Genomic DNA, 19169 nt, shown 5'->3' with positions numbered 1-19169 from the left:
TGTTCATGAATCACAAGAGGAGGTGGTATACTGGGTGATAGGGGAAGATTTCTGTTAGATTAGATCATGGTCAGACAGAGATTCCAAAATCAGATTGTAAGGCATACCCAGAAGCAGATACAGACTCAGATTACAATGTAGCAGTGATGAAGAGTAGGCTGAAGTTTAAGAAATCAGTCAGAAAGAATCAACATGCAAAGAAGTGGGCTATGGAAGTACTAAGGAATGACAAGATATCCTTGAAGTTCTCTAAGGCTACAGATACAGCAATAAGGAATAGCTCAGTAGGCACTACAGTTGAATATGAATGGACATCTCCAAAAAAAGGCAATCACAGAAGTTGGAAAGAAAAACATAGGTACAAAGAAGGTAATTGTGAAGAAACCATGGGTAACAGGAGAAATACTTCAGTTGATCGATGAAAGAAGGAAGTATAAAAGTGTTCACAGAAATTCAGGAATATCGAAAAACAAGTTACTGAGATACAAAATGAAAAGGAAGTGCAGGGAAGCTAAGACAAAATGGCTGCATGAAAAATGTGAAGAAATAAAAAAAAAGAAATGATTGTTGGAAGGACTGACTCAGCATATAGGAAAGTCAAAATAACCTTTGCTGAAATTAAAAGCAAGGCTGGTAACTTCAAATATATGGAAAGAGTACACTCAAGGCATCTACGAGGGGGAAGATTTGCCTCATGTGATAGAAGAAGGAGGAGTCAATTTAGGAGAGATAGCGGATCCAGTATTAGAACCAGAATTTAAGAGAGATTTAGAGGACTCAACAGTGAAACAAGGCTGAAGGGACAAATAACACACATTCAAGCACACCTCACACACACACACACACACACACACACACACACACACACACGACCACTATCACAGGCCAGACTACAACAGTAATGTGTCGAACAGGAGGAACAATCCACAATGAGGATGGGAGGGGGGGGAGGGAAGTGAAGGGGTGGGGGGGAGTGAAGAATCAGAGTCAGCACTGCCAGATGGAGCATGCAGGGACTAAATGTGGCAGAACAGGGCTTCCAGGTGCAGCACTTGCAGGCTGTGGGAGAGGAAGAGAGGAGAAAACAGGGAGCAGAAAGGACACGAGGGGGAAAGGAAAGATGGGCAGGTGCACAGGCAGAGAGCAGTGCACAATGATGATGAGGGCACGTGAATGGTGAGGAGATGACAGGACAGAGGGGGTCGAAACAGCTATGTGGAGGCTGTGTGGACAGTAGGTTACTGCAGGTTGAAGCCAGGATGATTTCAGGAGTGTTGGTGTAAGCACAGTTCAGAAAAGCTGCTGGTGGAGGGGACGATCCAAATGGTCTAGATTGTAAAACATCCACTGAAATGAATTGTGTTATATTCGGCTGCACATTGTGCCACAGGATGGCCCACTTTGCTCTTGCCAACAGTTTGATGGTAGCCCTTATCCTGGTTGACAAATGGATGGTCATTACACCAATAGAAGAAGCTGAGCAATTATTGCAGCGCACCTGGAATATGACAAGGCTGCTTTCACACGTTGTCCAGCCTATGATAAGCCCACAACAGGATGGGAATAGGAAGTGCTGGGCTGGTGGACTAGGCAGGTCTTGCGCCTTTGTCTTCCATAGAGATATGATCCCTGTGGCGATGGGCTGGGATTGGGTGTGGCATAGGGATGGACTAGGATGATGTGGAGGTTGAGTTGGTGACAGAACATCACTTTATGAGGGTGAGAAGCATCTGAGGTACGATGCCGCTAATGTCAGGGCATGATGATAGATAATCAAAGCCCTGAACAAAGATGTGGTTCATTTGTTCCATTCCAGGGTGGTATTGGGTGATAGAGAGAGCACTTCTTTGTAGCTGGCTCTTGGGGATGGTGGGACGATTGGGAGTATGTGGAGATATGACATGAGAAATCTGTTTGCATGCTGGGTCTGGAGGATCATGCATCTCTGTGAGACCTTCAGCAAATCAGGGCACGGAGCTCCCATCACTGCATATACGTTGTCGTTGGGTGGCCAAGCTTTATGAGAGGGATTGTTTGGTGTGGAAGTGATGACAGCAGTCAAAAAACAGGTAATGTTGGTGAGTTTAATGTGGACACAGGTGTGGATGGAGCCATCAGAGAGGAGATGGCCAATGTCCAGGAAGTGGCACACTGTGCTGAGTGAATTGGATTGGAGAGAAGGAATCAGGATAGGGTGTCCTGGCCCCGAGCCCAGATCATGAAGATATCATTGATAAACCTGAACCAGACCAGGGCGTTGGGAGGCTAGGAAGGTTTCCTCTGGATGGACCATAAACAGATTGGCATAGGAGTGTGTTGTGTGGGTACCCATGGCTGTCCCATGGATTTGTTTATGTACCTTCCCTTCAAAGTAGTAGTTGTGTGTTGGTGGAAAGGTTAAAAAAAGTGTTCTGGGATTGTTTTGGTTTTGGATTTAGTGGAGTGTCAGATGTGAGTTTTTGGGAAGAAGTAAGTTGAAAAGGTCAGCTAGGCAGGGTCTAGGCTTATCCTACGCCTTCAGAGGCCAGGCCATCTGTGAAAGCAGCCATGTCATATTCCAGCTTTGCTGCAATCATTACTCAGCTTTATATATTGGCATGACAACCAACCAGTTGACCATCAGGATGAATGAGCACTGCCAAATTGTGGTCAGGAGCAATGTAGACCACCCTGTGATACAATATGCAGCTGTACATAAAATGCTTGACTTCAATGGCTGTTTTACAACTTGGACCATCTGAATCCTCCTTCCCACCACCAGCTATTCTGAACTGTGCAGATGGGAGTTACCCATACAACACATTCTCTGCTCCCAAAATCAAATGGCCTCAGTCAGGGCCACATTCGGACTTTATATTGCATAATTTTTATTTTCTCTTTGATGCAGTGTATCAAGGAAGTATTGGAACTTTATTTTTAATTGGGTAGTAAGAGTGGAGAGGCGGGGCTGACATTTTTTACTTACATTAGTTTCATTTTAATTCCTATTGACTGCTATAAAAATGAGGGGCAAGCCATTACACTGATGTAGTATTATGTTTATACGATACCCAGTGGTGGCCGAGACAATAGTGTGTCTTTTATTCTGACCTTACTCATAAATATCTTACAATCTAGGCTATTATACTGAAACTGTAGACCTAAGGGTTTATGTCCTTACTGATGTGCTGTAGGCACAGAGATTCACATCCTGAAGTGGTGGTACAAAGGTATTTCCAAAATATCTTGGTATAGGGAATGGACAGACTTGCATGCAAAGGTCCATAGTGCAATGAGAAGTTATCACCAACCTGTTCACACTTTGCAATACTGATATGACAGTAATAAATGCCTATAAGTAACTTAATCAAATATTTACTAAAATCACAGACGTGTATCTATCAGTACTGGTAGGTTTCTGGTACACTCTGTGGCAAAGTGAGCCAATAGAATTCTCTACATTTATACTTCAAGGAAGGGTAGGATGTCAATATTTGAACACAGGAGAAATGTATTTACTGTCATGACTGCAGGGTACAGAATCCTTGGAACACACAGTTAATAACCCACTGATTTCTGTGGATCAATCTGCTACTCCTAAGCAGTTGTAGGTGTTTTAGTTCATGCTACCTACTCACCCACTGAATGCTGGGGGATTTTGTTCAGTTGGAGTATTTGTTGCAGTCTTGGGTTGCACCTCTTCATTATGCTTTTCCACACAGGCAAAGTAAATCCCTGTTTCTTTAGGAAAATCATATATTAGCATAAATAGTAATTTTTGACATAAAAAAGATGACAGTGAGAGAGACTTCTCACTAGTGAGAATGCTCATGACTTTTTTTTACAGAAGCTCGAAGTAACATATATATTGGCCGGTATCTTACGAGATTTTCTAGTACAGTACCTGAGGATATATCTAGTAAATAAACCAAATCAATTTTATTTGTACTCGTGGGCAAATACAAAAGAACAATTTTTCATCACCAAAGCAAAGAAACGTGAGATTTGACAAACTTTATTGTTTCACTGCTATTTTGGCCTTTCTTGATTAGGGTGAAAAGTTGGTGATTTTTGCTTCAGAGATGTATGTCTTTGACATAAAAGCTGGACAGTGCAGAGAACATAGCAAGTTCAAGTTGTTCACTTAAGATGGCAATAAACTTAACTGAACCTCAGACTCCTTATCCTAAACCTTTACGTGAGGTGGCAATGCTTGGATGCTGAAGTACTGGAGGAAGTGTTTTCTTCCACTTGAGCATTTATGGTTTTGTATCTATTGGTGGGCTAGTGGAAAACAATGCACAATGTAAAAGAAAAGTTTGAGCCCATCTACTTCCTAATTTTTTAAATAGCATTTCCTTCATACACTCATAGTATTAGTCTGATAGAGGCACAATAACTTATTTCACTTTCTGACCAGTCAGTAATAATGAAAGCTTCCAAAAATGTTTCCTTGAAACAGTTTGTAACTAACTGTCTGTCCGGCTTGAGACATTATCTGCTTGAGAGTGTGCATTTTATGCAGTGATCACTAGCCACTGGATGCCGTCTGCAGGTGAAACACATTACCACACACTTACGATCTACAGCACATATTGCTGAACTGTTGTGACTCACCGATCTTTCAAAGTGCCACTGCGCAGTTATGCGCGTCCTCTACATGCGGCGCTGTCTGCCAGCCATGCAGCAGCAGTGCCACCTATGCGGCCAGCCAGCCAGCGGCCGCTAGACTTGGACTCAGTTATGATTTGACTGTTAAAGTGTACACATGTCTTACTCTGTTTACTTAATATGTGACTTTCATGTATTGCATCTTCCTTGAAATATATTTGTTCAACTTGAAGTTATAACAATTGGCGACGAGGATGGGATTTTTCTTTTCCATCGTTGACCCACGTTTCCACGGCTACTTTAGAGCAACTATTGCAAGGTCTCATAGAACAGCAAACACTTCTCACAAATGCGATTCATGATTTCGTCGCGGCATCAACTGTGGGGTGTCTCTTATTGTTGTCTCTACCTCCTTACGACGAGACGGTGGAAGACTGGTCTGATTACGAAAAACGTCTTCGACAGCACTTCTTGGCATTTCATGTTGTGGACGAACAAACATGTAAGTCTCTGTTCCTTTCATGGATTTCACCTCAAATGTATTGGTTGTTGTCGCAATTGGCTCCTTTGAAAGATTCTGCATCTTTGTCCTTTGCTGAAATGTGCTCACTTCTGACCGTCTATTTTCAAAAGCAAACGCATGTGGTAGCCTCTCGTGTAGCCTTTTATCGTTGTCAAAAACAACCAAATCAATCCTATCGCACTTGGGCTGCTGAACTTCATGGCCCCAGTAGAAAGTGTCAATTTGTTACTGAAGTTCACAAAGAATCCTACGCCGATTCCATGGTACGGGATGCTATTATCCGATTGGCACCCAACAAAGAAGTTAGGCAATGTGCCCTTCAGTTGGCAAATCCGACTCTAGATGAAGTCCTATCCATCACTCAGTCTTTTGAAATTTCTCATGCCGCTGGAGCGCAAATAGAGGCATGGGGCAACGTCGGGGAAATACAACCTCTGTGCGATGTTAACGAAGCGTGTGGCTTGTCCCCGCCGGCCGACGTGGCCACAGTACGCTCCCAAGCGCAGCCTCAGCCTAACCATAAACAAACCTCTAAGAAACTGCAGCAAAACCCACGGCAACTTCTTTCATGTCCGCGGTGTTTTACGAAACATTCACGAGAAGATTGTCCACAACGTTGGGCCGTGTGTCACAAATGCAAAAAAGGGTCATGTGTCATCCGTTTGCAAATCCGAGCGCATACATGATGTTCATGAACATGAAGCTGATTCTGATTCTGTGTTGTCTGTCAATTGTACTTCTTCCCTTTCAGGGAAGTTATTCGTCACTGTCCAAATACTTGGTAGAGATGTTCGCATGCAGGTGGATACTGGTTCTGCTGCCACTATCATCAATTCTCAGACATATCTTCAGTTGGGTTCTCCAATCCTGTCACCTGTCACTAAGCAATTACGGACTTACAATAAACAGAAGATTTCTCTCTTGGGACAATTTGATGCTGAGGTGTCTTACAAATCTGTCGTTTGCACTGTTCCCATATTTGTGGTCGACCATAGTAACGCGGAGAATCTTTGTGGTTTCGATGCCTTTCGCGTTTTTGGGTTCTCCATAGATGACTCTGTCAATATCATTTCTGATGCTATTCCTTATGCTCAATTGGATTCCTTGTCAACGACAGATTCGTCCCTTTTTTCTCCTGGATTAGGCCGTGCACACTACTTTGAAGCTCATATCACTCTCAAATCCACTGCTCGGCGGCCTAAGTTTTTCCGGGCTTGGCCCATTCCTGTAGCCCTTTGTGATCAGGTCAAACGGGAGCTGGATCGTCTCTCTGCTTCAGGGGTCTTGCATCCTGTCACTTCCAGTGAGAGTTCCTCTCCTGTCATTGTCATTGCCAAGCCAAATGGTGATATTCGTCTCTGTGACGATTTCAAAGCTACTGTAAATGCTCAATGCCTTATCGACACTTACCCTATGCCTCAACCTGAAGAATAGTTCACTAAACTTGCTGGAGGCCAGTACAGTGATTCTTGGAACAATTATTGCTCACTGTCCCTGGGTGTATAAATTACCAGGACGACATTGTTGTCACTGGCTCCACCACTGACGAACATCTTCAAAATCTACGCACACTTTTTCATGTCTTACAGACTGCCGATCTTAAGTGTAATCTTCAGAAATCAAATTTTTTTGAGGCATCTATCATGTACTTGGGGTTTCAACTCTCTTGGGATGGTAGTTGTCCGCTTCAGCAAACTGTCGCTGCGATCGATGCCCTTCCTCGCCCTAAATCTGTTAAGGAACTGCAGGCCTTCTTTGGGAAAATAGCATACCATCACAAGTTTTTACCGTCTGCTGCTTCGGTGGCTCAGCTGTTGCATCGCCTGTTGCATAAAAACGTGCCTTTTCACTGGTCCGTGTCATGCGATGCGGCTTTCCAGAAATTGAAGACTATGCTGAAACAGGCCCCGTGCCTGGCAACTTATTGACCTGGCCAACATCTAGTTCTTGCAACGGACGCCTTTCAATACGGGGTTGAAGCAGTCATTGCGCACCGTTTTTCTGACGGTTCTGAACAACCCATTGCTTATGCCTCCAAAACGCTCACGGATGCCCAACAAAAGAATTCTCAAATTGAAAAAGAAGCTTTGGCCATTATTTATGCTCTTCATAAGTTTGGTGTTTTTCTCTGTGGATCCAAATTTCATCTTGTTATGGATCACAAACCACTTGTTTCCTTGTTTCATCCATCCACGTCACTTCCTGACAAGGCTGCACACCGCCTCCAGCGTTGGGCTCTTTACTTGCCTCGTTTTAATTATGAGATTCATTTCCAGCCGACAGCTCAACAAGTGAATGCTGATGCACTGTCTCGCCTTCCCATGGGTCCTGATCTGGCATTCGACAGGGACTAACTTTTGTGTTCCCATTTGGATGTTGCCGAGCAGCGGGTTGTGGACGGGTTCCCCATCACCGGGTACCGGCTGGCGGCTGCTACGGGTTCTGACCCTACCCTCTTCCGGGTTTTGCACTGTATTCAGAAGGGTTGGCCAGTCGTCCGTCCGCTAAGACTTCTGATCCGTTGCAGAAGTACTACGCTTTGCTATACTGACTCACGGCTGGGGATGGTGTTATCCTCCTTTCCACTGACAACGCTTCGCCGCGTGTTGTGGTACCTGCGTCTTTCTGTGCTTCGGTCTTGCGCCTCCTTCACTAAGGGCACTGGAGTGTCTCTCGCACAAAATCTCTGGTGTGCCGTCATGTGTACTGGCCCGGCATCAACTCTGAAATCGCACACATGGGCGCTGCCTGCGGCCCTTGTGCGTCACAGGCTGCCGCCCCGAAGTCATCTTTGTCACCGTGGCCTTTGCCTGAGAAGCCCTGGGAGCATATTCATGCTGACTTCGTGGTACCTTTTTTAGGTACTTATTGGCTTCTCGTTATTGACGCCTACTCTAACTTTCCTTTCATTGTCCGTTGCACATCGCCTACCACCACGGCAACCACCAATGCTCTAGCTCGCATTTTCTGTTTGGGAGGCCTTCCCTCAACTCTTGTTTCCGATAATGGTCCGCAACTTGCCTCTTCTGATTTCGCGATTTTTGTGCCTGTCACGGTGTCATGCATGTCACGGCCCCTCCGTTCCATCCACAGTCAAACGGTGAGGCTGAATGACTGGTCCGCACATTTAAGGCTCGGATGAGGAAACTCCTGACTTCTTCTGCTGCTGATGATGCACTTCTCCAATTTCTGGCTTCTTACCGTTTCACCCCCATGAGCGACCACAGCCCGGCTGAGCTCTTACATGGCCGACAGCCTCGCACGCTACTTCATCTTCTGCGGCCTTCCACCTCACGACTGCAGGTGCCTTCGCTTGGCCGGTTCACCGCCGACGACCTTGTACGGGTACGGGGATATGGCAGGCGGCCAAAATGGAGTCCTGTCCGCATCTTATGACACCGTGGCCAACGAAATCCAGATGGACATGGGTGTTGCAGTGCGTCATTTGGACCACCTTCGGCCTCGTGTGACGGCAACGCCTGTTCCGGATGCCGCTACACTACCTTCGGCTCTACCTGACGCTCGGGATACTGGAATCTCTCATTACTCACAACGCAGTCATCTCACCATCATATCGGTGCCAGCACAAGGACTGACACCACCAGGAGACGTGCCCACGCAGAAACCAGATGACCATCATCTGTCAGAGCAACTCTACTCGCCTCCTTCTCCTACGGACGCGGACACATCGCCCGTCTCCTGTTATAACAACCGGACTTGCCGCAATGGGCAGATTGGTGCACGGGGCCCCAGCAGATTCGACCCACACGCCTCCTGTCATCTCGACTCGTTATCATCGGGGACACTTCCGTCCGTACGGGAAGCCTCCTCCTCGAGACTTTACGGCCAGTCAAACAACACCTATGGGCGTTAGCAATCTACAGGCCACCTCCATCGAGATCTGTGCAAAAACTTCGAAGGGGGGAAAAGTGTTGTGACTTGCCGATCTTCCTCTACATGTGGCGCTGTCTGCCAGCCATGCAGCAGCAGCAGCGCCACCTAAGCGGCCAGCCAGCCAGCGACCGCTAGACTCGGACTCAGTTATGATCTGACTGTTAAAGTGTACACACGTCTTACTCTGTTTACTTGATCTGTGACTTTCATGTGTTGCATCTTCCTTGAAATATATTTGTTCAACTTGAAGTTATAATATAAACTAGTTTTGACAATCATGAATTTATTTATGATTGTAATGTGGGTTCCATCAGTCACTACAATCCAGGGATAGAGTCTTTGACTAGTACTCAAAATGTCCTAGGTTTTGAATAAAACAATCGTCAGCAATGGTGGCTGAAGGCTTCCGGTGTAAGGAACTACCCTCATTCTGCCAATGGCCTCATCAAAGGCAGTGGAGAAATGACAGGTTAAAGGTGCCTTCTTGCCCTTGGGGTGGAGAATTGTCCCTAATATGTGGAAATGTCAGCAATGATCAACATCACAAGGATGCAGAAGGCAATGGAAACAATGTCTTCAGGACATGTGCCCTGTAATTGAATAAAGTCTCAGGATGACCTCTCCATTGGCAATAGGTTCTGGATTAGTCCCCCATTTGTATATCTGACACGGGACTGCCAAAAGGGAGGTTCCGTCAAATGGGGTGATTTCGGACACGGGCGAATTGGGACAGTGTGGCTTATTTGCTCTTTGCCACTGCATAGAAACAAAGTGTTACTTATTTTAACGTCCATGCACCAGTTATTTTAAGCGCAAGATTGCATTTATCGCTTTCCACAACTTTTATTTTGCGTCAATTGTTTCTCTAGGTGTATAACTGACGAACAGTCTCAGTGTTAAAAATCCATGCATTATTGTGAAGTGGAAACTTTCTATTGTTGCGCCAAGTGGGAAGTTATTGTAACCATAACTGTCGATGTGCTCAGTAGCTAACAGCATTGAGACAATTTCTGCATAAGTTTGGCGAGTCTCTCGTGCAATGTTATAAAATAATGACGGTTTTTGTAAAACTGTGTACTTTGCAGGGTGATTTCAGACAATGCCAAGAACGTATAAGAGCAGGAGAGATGCTACACTACGGTGTAATTATGACCCGGAACTTTTAGATAAAGCTGTTTGTGATATTCAGAGTGCTAAATTATCGAACAGAAAAGCATGTGATTTTTATGGTATACCTAAATCAACCCTACAAATTAAAGTGCTGAAAGCACATCCGAAAAAAATGGGAGGACAGCCAGTGCTAAAGAAAGAAAGAAGAAGAAGAAGAAATGTTGAAGCAAGGTATCTTGAGGGCTGCACATTGGGGGATTTCCCTTCACTAAATTGGATATTAGATATTTAGTTAAAGGCTACATTGATAAATCTGGCAGAAAAGAGAAGAAATTTCATAATAATTTGCCAGGAGAAGAATGGGTGCATTTATTCCTCAAACGACAGTCAGATCTTTCTGTTTGCTTAAGCAAAAATATTAAATGAGCTCGTGCAGAACTTATCTGTAACATATAAAATTCATTATATCATTCCATATCATTTATTCGTAACAAGGGGCTACCTTAAAATGTGTAAAATGTCACCAAAATCAAAGAAAAAGCACGTAGAATTTAAAAAAAAAAAGGCAGTAACTGCCCGAATTCGCCCTCTATATACTGTAACTTCAGACAGAGATTTAAAAAACACGTGTGTCCAAAATCACCCCAATCCATGGGGTGACTTCGGACACTTTATTTAACTGTTTCAGATAAATATACCTACACATACAGTTTCTGGTTCTGGGATATTTTATTCATTACACGTATACCCTACCACTTCCATAACAATCAATTTAATGTAACAATATACATGAAAGTTACAATCAAAATAATGACAAAACTGTCCGAAATCACCCCGTTTGACGGTACCACGCAAAAATGATGGAATACACAACAAGAGGGTAATATTCTATAAATCACTTAGTGTGAAACGTCAGAAGACAGAATATGGTAGGGCAGCTATAAAAGCTGAAAATGGAAATGCAACGGCTGTCCCTACATATAGTGGTAGTTAATGAACTGGTCAGGCGAAAGTAGGGTGTTATCAACAGCAGTGGAAAATGGTGCAACAGACATAGGATTTGTCATGAATAGGTAAACAGGACAGAGAATGAGTGCCTGTGAACAGTTCACTGATAGGATTGTTCTCATCAGATTTGACAACAGGCAACCACCACCACCACCACCACCACCACCACCAGCAACAGTTCAGGTATACATTCTGGCTTTGCAATGAGAGTATGAAGAAATAAAAAAAAAATACATCAGGATATTGAATGTGCAATCCGGTATATAAAGAGAGATGCAAATCTATTAATAATGGGTGACTAGAATGCTGTGGCAATGGAAGTAACAGAAGACAGAGTTACAGTAAAATACAAGCTTGGTATTAAGAACAAGAGATTAGAAAGACTAAATGAATTGAGGTCTACAATAAATTTCAGCTAACACTATTCAAAAGGAGGTGGTATAATTGGAAAAAGCCTGGAGGCAGGGGAAGAATCCAGCTGGATTACATCATGGTCAGACAGAGATTCCAAAATCAGATGACGTGATGAAAGAAGAAATGGGGAGGCACCTTACTTATTGCAAGTTGTCCAAAAGCACTGATTCTAGTATTGGATCCGCTTGTCTTCCTTATTAACTCCCATTTCTTCTTTCATCACGTCATCTGATTTTGGAATCTCTGTCTGACCATGATGTGAACTGGATTCTTCCCCTGCCTCCAGGCAGAATTTAACATTCCTTCGAAATTTATAAAACCTTTGATGGAAGTGGCAGCCAGGTGACTACTCGATTTGGTTTGTGGAATTTTGAAGTCTGACTTTCAGAAAAGTATCATCCATCTAATTCTGAGGATAGCAACAACACATATGGGCAACAACTACTGCACTATCAGCTTAAGAGCCCATACATCAAAGTTGGTGAAAAGACTAACATACAGAAAAACGGAAAAGAAAACTGGGGATCTGTTTGATGGTGAACAGTTCGGCTATAAGAAGGGGCTGTTGTGACGTTGTACTTGACAATCGAAGCAGACTTTAAAAAAATGAAGCCACGTTCATACAATGTGCACACTTAGAAAATGTGTTCAGCAACATAAAATGTGCAAGATGTTCAAAATTGTCAGTAAAATAAACGTAAGCTATAGTGAAAGGTGAGCAGTATACGAAATGTACAAGAAAGCGGGAAAAATATAAATGAAAAACCAACAAGGAAATGCTTGGATTAGAAAGAGTATGATATCAGTGATAAGATTCACTTTTGCTATCTTCTGTGGAAGTGAGGAAGAATTACAGGATTTGTTGAAGGGAATGAATAATGTAATAAACACGAATTATAGATTGGGAGCAAATGAAGAAATAGAAAGTAATGAGTAGCAGAAATCAGATTAATGATAAACTCAACATCAAAACTGGTGCCCAAAAAGTAGACAAAGCGAAGGAATTCTGCTACCTTGGAAGCAAAATGATGCATGGTGGACAAAGCAAGTGCAGCATAAAAAGCAAACTAGCACAGATAAAACAGGCCACTCCTGGCCAAAAGAAATCTGCTAGTGTCCAAAATTGACCTTAATTTGAGGATGTACTTTCTGAAAATGAACATTAGGAGCACATAATTGTATGGAAGTAAGTCACAGACTGTGGGAAAACTGGAAACGAAGAGAACTGAAGCATTTGTGATGTGGGGCTACAGAAGGCTGTTGAAAATAAGGTAGGTTGGTTGGTTGGTTTTGGGGAAGGAGACCAGACAGCGTGGTCATCGGTCTCATCGGATTAGGGAAGGATGGGGAAGGAAGTCGGCCATGCCCTTTCAGGGGAACCATCCCAGCATTTGCCTGGAGTGATTTAGGGAAATCACAAAATAAGGTAGGCTGATAAGAAATGAGGAGGTTCTCTCCAGAATTGCTGGGGAGAGGGACATGGAGAAAACATTGGTGAGTAGTAGTGGTGGTGGTGGTAGTAGTGGTGGTAGTAGTAGTAGTAGTAGTAGTAGTAGTAGTAGGAGGAGGAGGAGGAGGAGGAAGAGGGACAGAATGATTTGGGACAGGCTGTTTCATAAGTCAGAAGACTGATAAAAGGAAACTGAGTTTCCATGCACAATATCTTCCATGACCAATGCAGTAACAACAGTGATGTGGCCAATGCTCACTGAGCATACGACCCAAGGAACATTTACATATGTAATTTATTATCACAGTTAAAATTTATGTAAAGAAACCACCATTGCGCAGGTTTGTATCTTTTTGTTTGGCATTTTGATGCAAAGGTTGCTATGAGTACATTTCTCATTAGTTATTTTCTTTAACATTCTAGTGTTGTTTAAGTGTTAGAAAATGGTGCATCAAGTGGCAAAGGCATAATATCTGTGAAATGCTGTTTTGTTTGGGTTTAGTGGGCAAAGCCAGCTTGAAACACTTATGGGGTGAGTGCCATCATAGAAAACACGTCCGATTTCAAGAAGTCATTATGACATAAATGGTTCTTCACATTCAGCGAGACCTATTGGTTCTGATGAGGAATGTTTAAACATTTTAATCGATGATGGCCCACACATAATTGACAAGTGTGATAAATTGTGACTATTAAAACTTCATTTGAAATTTGCACTCAATGGGCATTGATTTAGTGCTCGAAGTTCTAGTTCAAAGCAACACAACTCAATGGTATTATGTAAACTGAAGGTGGAAGGGGGCGGTGGGAGAAAGGAAAGGGAGGGAACTGATGATATTGCCAGCATCGGGACTTTAATGCGGAATCACCGGCAATGAATGAAAATATGTGCCAGACCAGGACTCAAACCCAGCATCTCCTACCTAACAGGCAGTTGCGTATCCACTGTGCCATCACGAGACAGTGTTTATCGCAAATGCATTGACTGTCTTGGCACACTACCCAACTAACCCCCATTACCACCTATCTGCAGTCTCTGTTCATGTCCTCCATGCTTGCTAATTTCTAGATTCCTGCCAAAGGTCAAATGATATTGTGCATCCACACTGAACATCATGCCCATTGAGGAGAATCAATTATTAAGACTGCATGGCGTCTATTCTCCTGGACATGTGCACAAACTGACCTCTTGATTATGCCCTGTTTTCAAGGGGGTTCATATTGGTGCTAACCTGTTTGGTAACATGAAGTCCAAATGTGGCTGAAAATGGTCTCCAAGTAGCCAAACATAACCATTTCCAGTCGATGATCGCTTCAGTTCGACCAGAGGATCCAGTACATTTCATGTCGACACCACTCACACCACTATGGAGCCATCACCACCTTGCACAGCGCCTTGTTGATAACTTAGATACATGGCTTCGTGTAGTCTGCACCACATTCCAACAGCAAGATCAGGACACACCTGACCAGGTCATGGTTTTCCAGTCATCTGGGGTGCAACCAATACGTTCACAAGCCCAGGAGATGCACTGCTGACGATCTGCTGTTAGCAAAGGCACTCCCTTCAGTCATCTGCTGACATAGCCCATTAACACCAAATTTCGCTACGCTGCTTAATGGATACATTTGTCATACGTCCCACATTTATTTCTGTGGTTATTTCACACAAAGTTGCTTGTCTGCCAGCACTGACAATTCTATGCAAACACTGCTGCTCTCGGTTTTTAAGTGAAGGCCATTGGCCACTGTGTTGTGTGTTGTGAGAGGTAATGCCTGAAATTTGGTATTCTCAGCACACTTGACATAGTGGATCCATGTATTGAGTTTCCTAACATTTACTGAAATGGAATGTTCTCTGCTCCTAGCTTCAACTACGATTCCACCTTAGAAGTCTGTTGATGCCCATTGAGCGACCATAATCACGTCGGACACCTTTTCACAAGAAACACCTGGATGCAAATGACAGCACTGTCAACGCACTGGCCATTTATACTTTGTGTACGTTATACTACCACCATCTATATATGTGCATATGGCTATCCCATGACCTTCGTCACCTCAGTGTGTAACAGAGAAACTGCAAGCAAATGAATTCTACTTCTTCTTCTTTTTTTTTTTTTTTTTTTTTTGCACACTGGACATAATTAGAGCGGCATATCATTAGTCCAGTATATATTTCATATCCTTATAGAATATAAATTGCATTTTGTAAGAAATAAAAATTAGGTGATCACTCAAAATTTGAGCTTTTATGTAAGCAAAGCATTTACTTTTGATGGAAGTACAGTTTGAATATACACACATAAAAAAATACGATTACTGTTATTTTTTACTCAATAGAATGCTCGTCTTGATCAAAGAAAAGATAAATGCATAAGTTGTTTATGAATAACAGGAACATGTTTTATACAACTTTTACAAAGTATTAAAGCAACAGTCGATACACTTTGTTTAACATTTTTAATTTATTTAGCTTTTTGTGAAGGAAATTGTATTTCCTAGAGCTATATGATAAATCTGTATCATTTTCTATATTTTTACAACATCCCACTGTTACAAGTCACAAATCAACAAGTTTTTAGTAAAACCCGCATTAAATGTTGAGAGCTTCAGATTTGCTATAAATACTGTTTACTTTTAAGTAACTCTCAAAGGATAATTATGTAGAAGAAAAATGTTCCATATGTTACAAGGCCCTTTATATATGCTCACTCAGTTTCTAGAAGGTTCACCGCTTCCTGTTTTTACGGGAATCTAGGAAGGCACTGATCGCATATGCATTATGAGGTAATGCTCTCGATAGATATACAACAAACTTAACATACAGGTGACATGGGTACAACCGTAACTGACCAAAGGTGGTGGTGATGATAAATGTTCATAATAGAGGGTGTCTCACCTAACTATGCCATCTCAAATATCTCTGGAACAACAACAGATATTCAAAAACGGTTTTCACCAGCATGAACGTACGGCAGGGACTTGGGAAACCAAATACTAGGCGAACACAAATACTATTTATAACACAAACATGTGTATTTTTAAATGGACACCCCCTATTATTTCATATGCAATCAATAGCATGAAAAATCACAAAAATAGTGGCATTGGTTGCATTGCAATATGTCAATTACATCCCGAGAAATTGTGAAGCAAAGTTGACACTTGAAACAATTGAAGGGCACAGCTTGCGCATGTCCTGAGACTCTAGTGTGCACCTCATGCTGCCTGTGTCAGGGGCTCACACAATGGGAAAGTATGCACAAACCACAAAAATAAACCAGTAACACATTCAATGCGAAGTTACATCTTGCAAGGTAGAAATGTATGTTTACTCTAGTGAAATAACAACTAGAGCTACAATTAGTGATAACATACTTGAATTCGCTTTGCTAAACACACTGACTAGTGCCCTGTCGTCCACAGAAGTATTGTTGTGCATTACATCCAGCATAGAAAATACATCCACATCTTGACCAATGAAATTGTGTCACATCAACATATGTTCGAAGTGACCTCCGTTTGCATCAATACACACACATTTGCAGATGGGTAACAAGATTGTGTTGCACAGATTGTACAGTTTCCAAAGATATTGCCCCACATGCCACGGTAATACGATGTTGCATATCCTCTACTGTTGTTGGGGGTTCTTGATACACTCTGTCCCTCACTGCGCCCCATAGAAAGAAGTCTAATGGCGTCAAGTCGGGGGACTGTGCTGGCCATCGCACAGTATCTCCCTGCCCCATCCACCCTATTTGGAAATGTCTCATCCAGAACATCTCTGGCAATTTTTGCATTGTGTGCGGGACATCCATAATGTTGGAACCACATTGATAGATGAGTTTGCAATCCTAGATCCTTCATGAGGAGCGCTAGTGTGTGTTGAAGAAATGATGCATATCGCTGTCCATTCAATGTTCCACGGTAAAAATAAAGACCTACAATACAGTTAGCAATGATATTGCAGCAAACATTGACACTTTACTGTCACTGATGAACAACCTGGCAAATCCAGTGGGGATTTTGCACGGACCAGCAGTGCATGTTCCGCAGATTCACATTACCGTGATTTGTAAATGAAGCCTCGTCCATAAACAATGTATTGCTCACGAATACTGGATTACCTTGCAACTGCTGAAGTGCAAAATGACAGAATGCAACGTGGTATTCAAAGTCATTCCCACACAGTTCTTGGCACAGTGAGATATGGAACGGATGAAACTGATGCCGATGCAAGATTCTGCACACACTACTGTGGCTTATTCTTACACCTCGTGCAATTTCTTGTACACCCACCTGAGGATTGTGCGCTACAACAGCCAGAACAGCAGTTTCTCTTCCATTGCCAGTTGCTGGCGTTGTACGTCGACGTTTTGTGGGAGCCCAGTTTCCTGTTTCCGTGAGTGTCTTCCAGATGTTGCCAATGGTTCGACTTGATGGACACCGCCAATCTGGGTAGCATTCAGCATACAGTGTCACAGCTGCGGTTGTTATTTCTGTGACATTTGCCGTAAATTACTGATGTGGCAATGTATGTGAATTACATTACAGTATGAGAGCAGTTCAGCAGACCAGATTAGGAGGCACTTGTACACTGAAGGTAGAGCATGCTGTGGTGAAACTGGTAAGTTTACGGCAGGATACAGGTGCCACTGCAGGCAACCCCTGCTCTGAGTGCAGTACTACATGTGATGCATTATGTCAGAAACTGTGACACCATTGCTATCCTTTACAAGCCACACATTTCAGAACTTATGAGGTTTAGAAATGTGAAACCAAGTGTGTTACCACTAATTGTACCTCTAGTTGTCATTTCGCAACAGTAAACATTACGCGCAGGACATCCATCATTTTGATACCGCATTATTTGAAACATTATAAGAGGTGGACTGGCTCAAGTAAGGTACAGCTCAAGAAAGAGTTAAACTATCCCCCTTTAGCAGTGCCATCAATGAAATACGGGTCAATGATGTGTTGTCATACAATACCACACCATACGTTAACACTCCACTGCTGTAGTACGTCAACTAAATCACGATTACTGGCAGTGTGAGGTGCATGCTTCAGTCTCAGGACGTGCGCTTCATTTATTTCAAGCATCAACTTCGCTTTGCAATTTTTCTGGACATGACTGATGTATTGCAGTCCAACCAAGGCCATTATTTTTGTGATTTTTCATGCTATTGATTGCATACGAAATAATAGGGGGTGTCCATTTAAAAATACACAAGTCTGTGTTGAAAATAGTATTTGTTTAAATTTTAAAATTTTGCATAGTACACTACTGGCCATTAAAATTGCTACACCACCAAGATGACGTGCTACAGATGCAAAATTTAACCGACAGGAAGAAGATGTTGTGATACGCAAATGATTAGCTTTTCAGAGCATTCACACAAGGTTGGTGCCAGTGGCGACACCTACAGTGTGCTGACATGAGGAAAGTTTCCAACTGATTTCTCATACACAAACAGCAGTTGACCGGCGTTGCCTGGTGAAATGTTGTTGTGATGCCTCGTGTAAGGAGGAGAAATGCGTACCATCATGTTTCCGACTCTGATAAAGATCGGATTGTAGCCTATCGCGATTGTGGTTTATCGTATCGGGACATTGCTGCTCGCGTTGGTCGACATCCAATGACTGTTAGCAGATTATGAAATCGGTGGGTTCAGGAGGGTAATACGGAACGCCATGCTGGATCCCAATGGCCTCGTATCACTAGCAGTCGAGATGACAGGCATCTTATCCGCATGGCTGTAATGGATCGTGCAGCCATGTCTCGATCCCGGAGTCAACAGATGGGGACGTTTGCAAGACAACAACCATCTGCACCAACAGTTCGACGACATTTACAGCAGCATGGACTATCAGCTCGGAGACTATGGCTGCGGTTACCCTAGACGCTGCATCACAGACAGCAGGGCCTGTGACGGTGTACTCAGTGACGAAGAACCTGGGTGCACAAATGGCAAAATGTCATTTTTTCGGATGAATCCATGTTCTGTTTACAGCATCATGATGGATGTATCCGTGTTTGGCGACATCGCAGTGAATGCACATTGTAAGCGAGTATTCGTCATCGCCATACTGGTGTATCACCCGGCACGATGGTATGGGGTGCCACTGGTTACACGTCTCGGTCACCTCTTGTTTGCATTGACTGTGAACAGT

The sequence above is a fragment of the Schistocerca americana genome, chromosome 8, assembly GCF_021461395.2.
Source record: "Schistocerca americana isolate TAMUIC-IGC-003095 chromosome 8, iqSchAmer2.1, whole genome shotgun sequence".
NCBI classification, from domain to species: domain Eukaryota; kingdom Metazoa; phylum Arthropoda; class Insecta; order Orthoptera; family Acrididae; genus Schistocerca; species Schistocerca americana.
The sequence above is the reverse complement of the archived record's forward strand: the minus strand, read 5'-3'. Positions refer to the sequence as shown.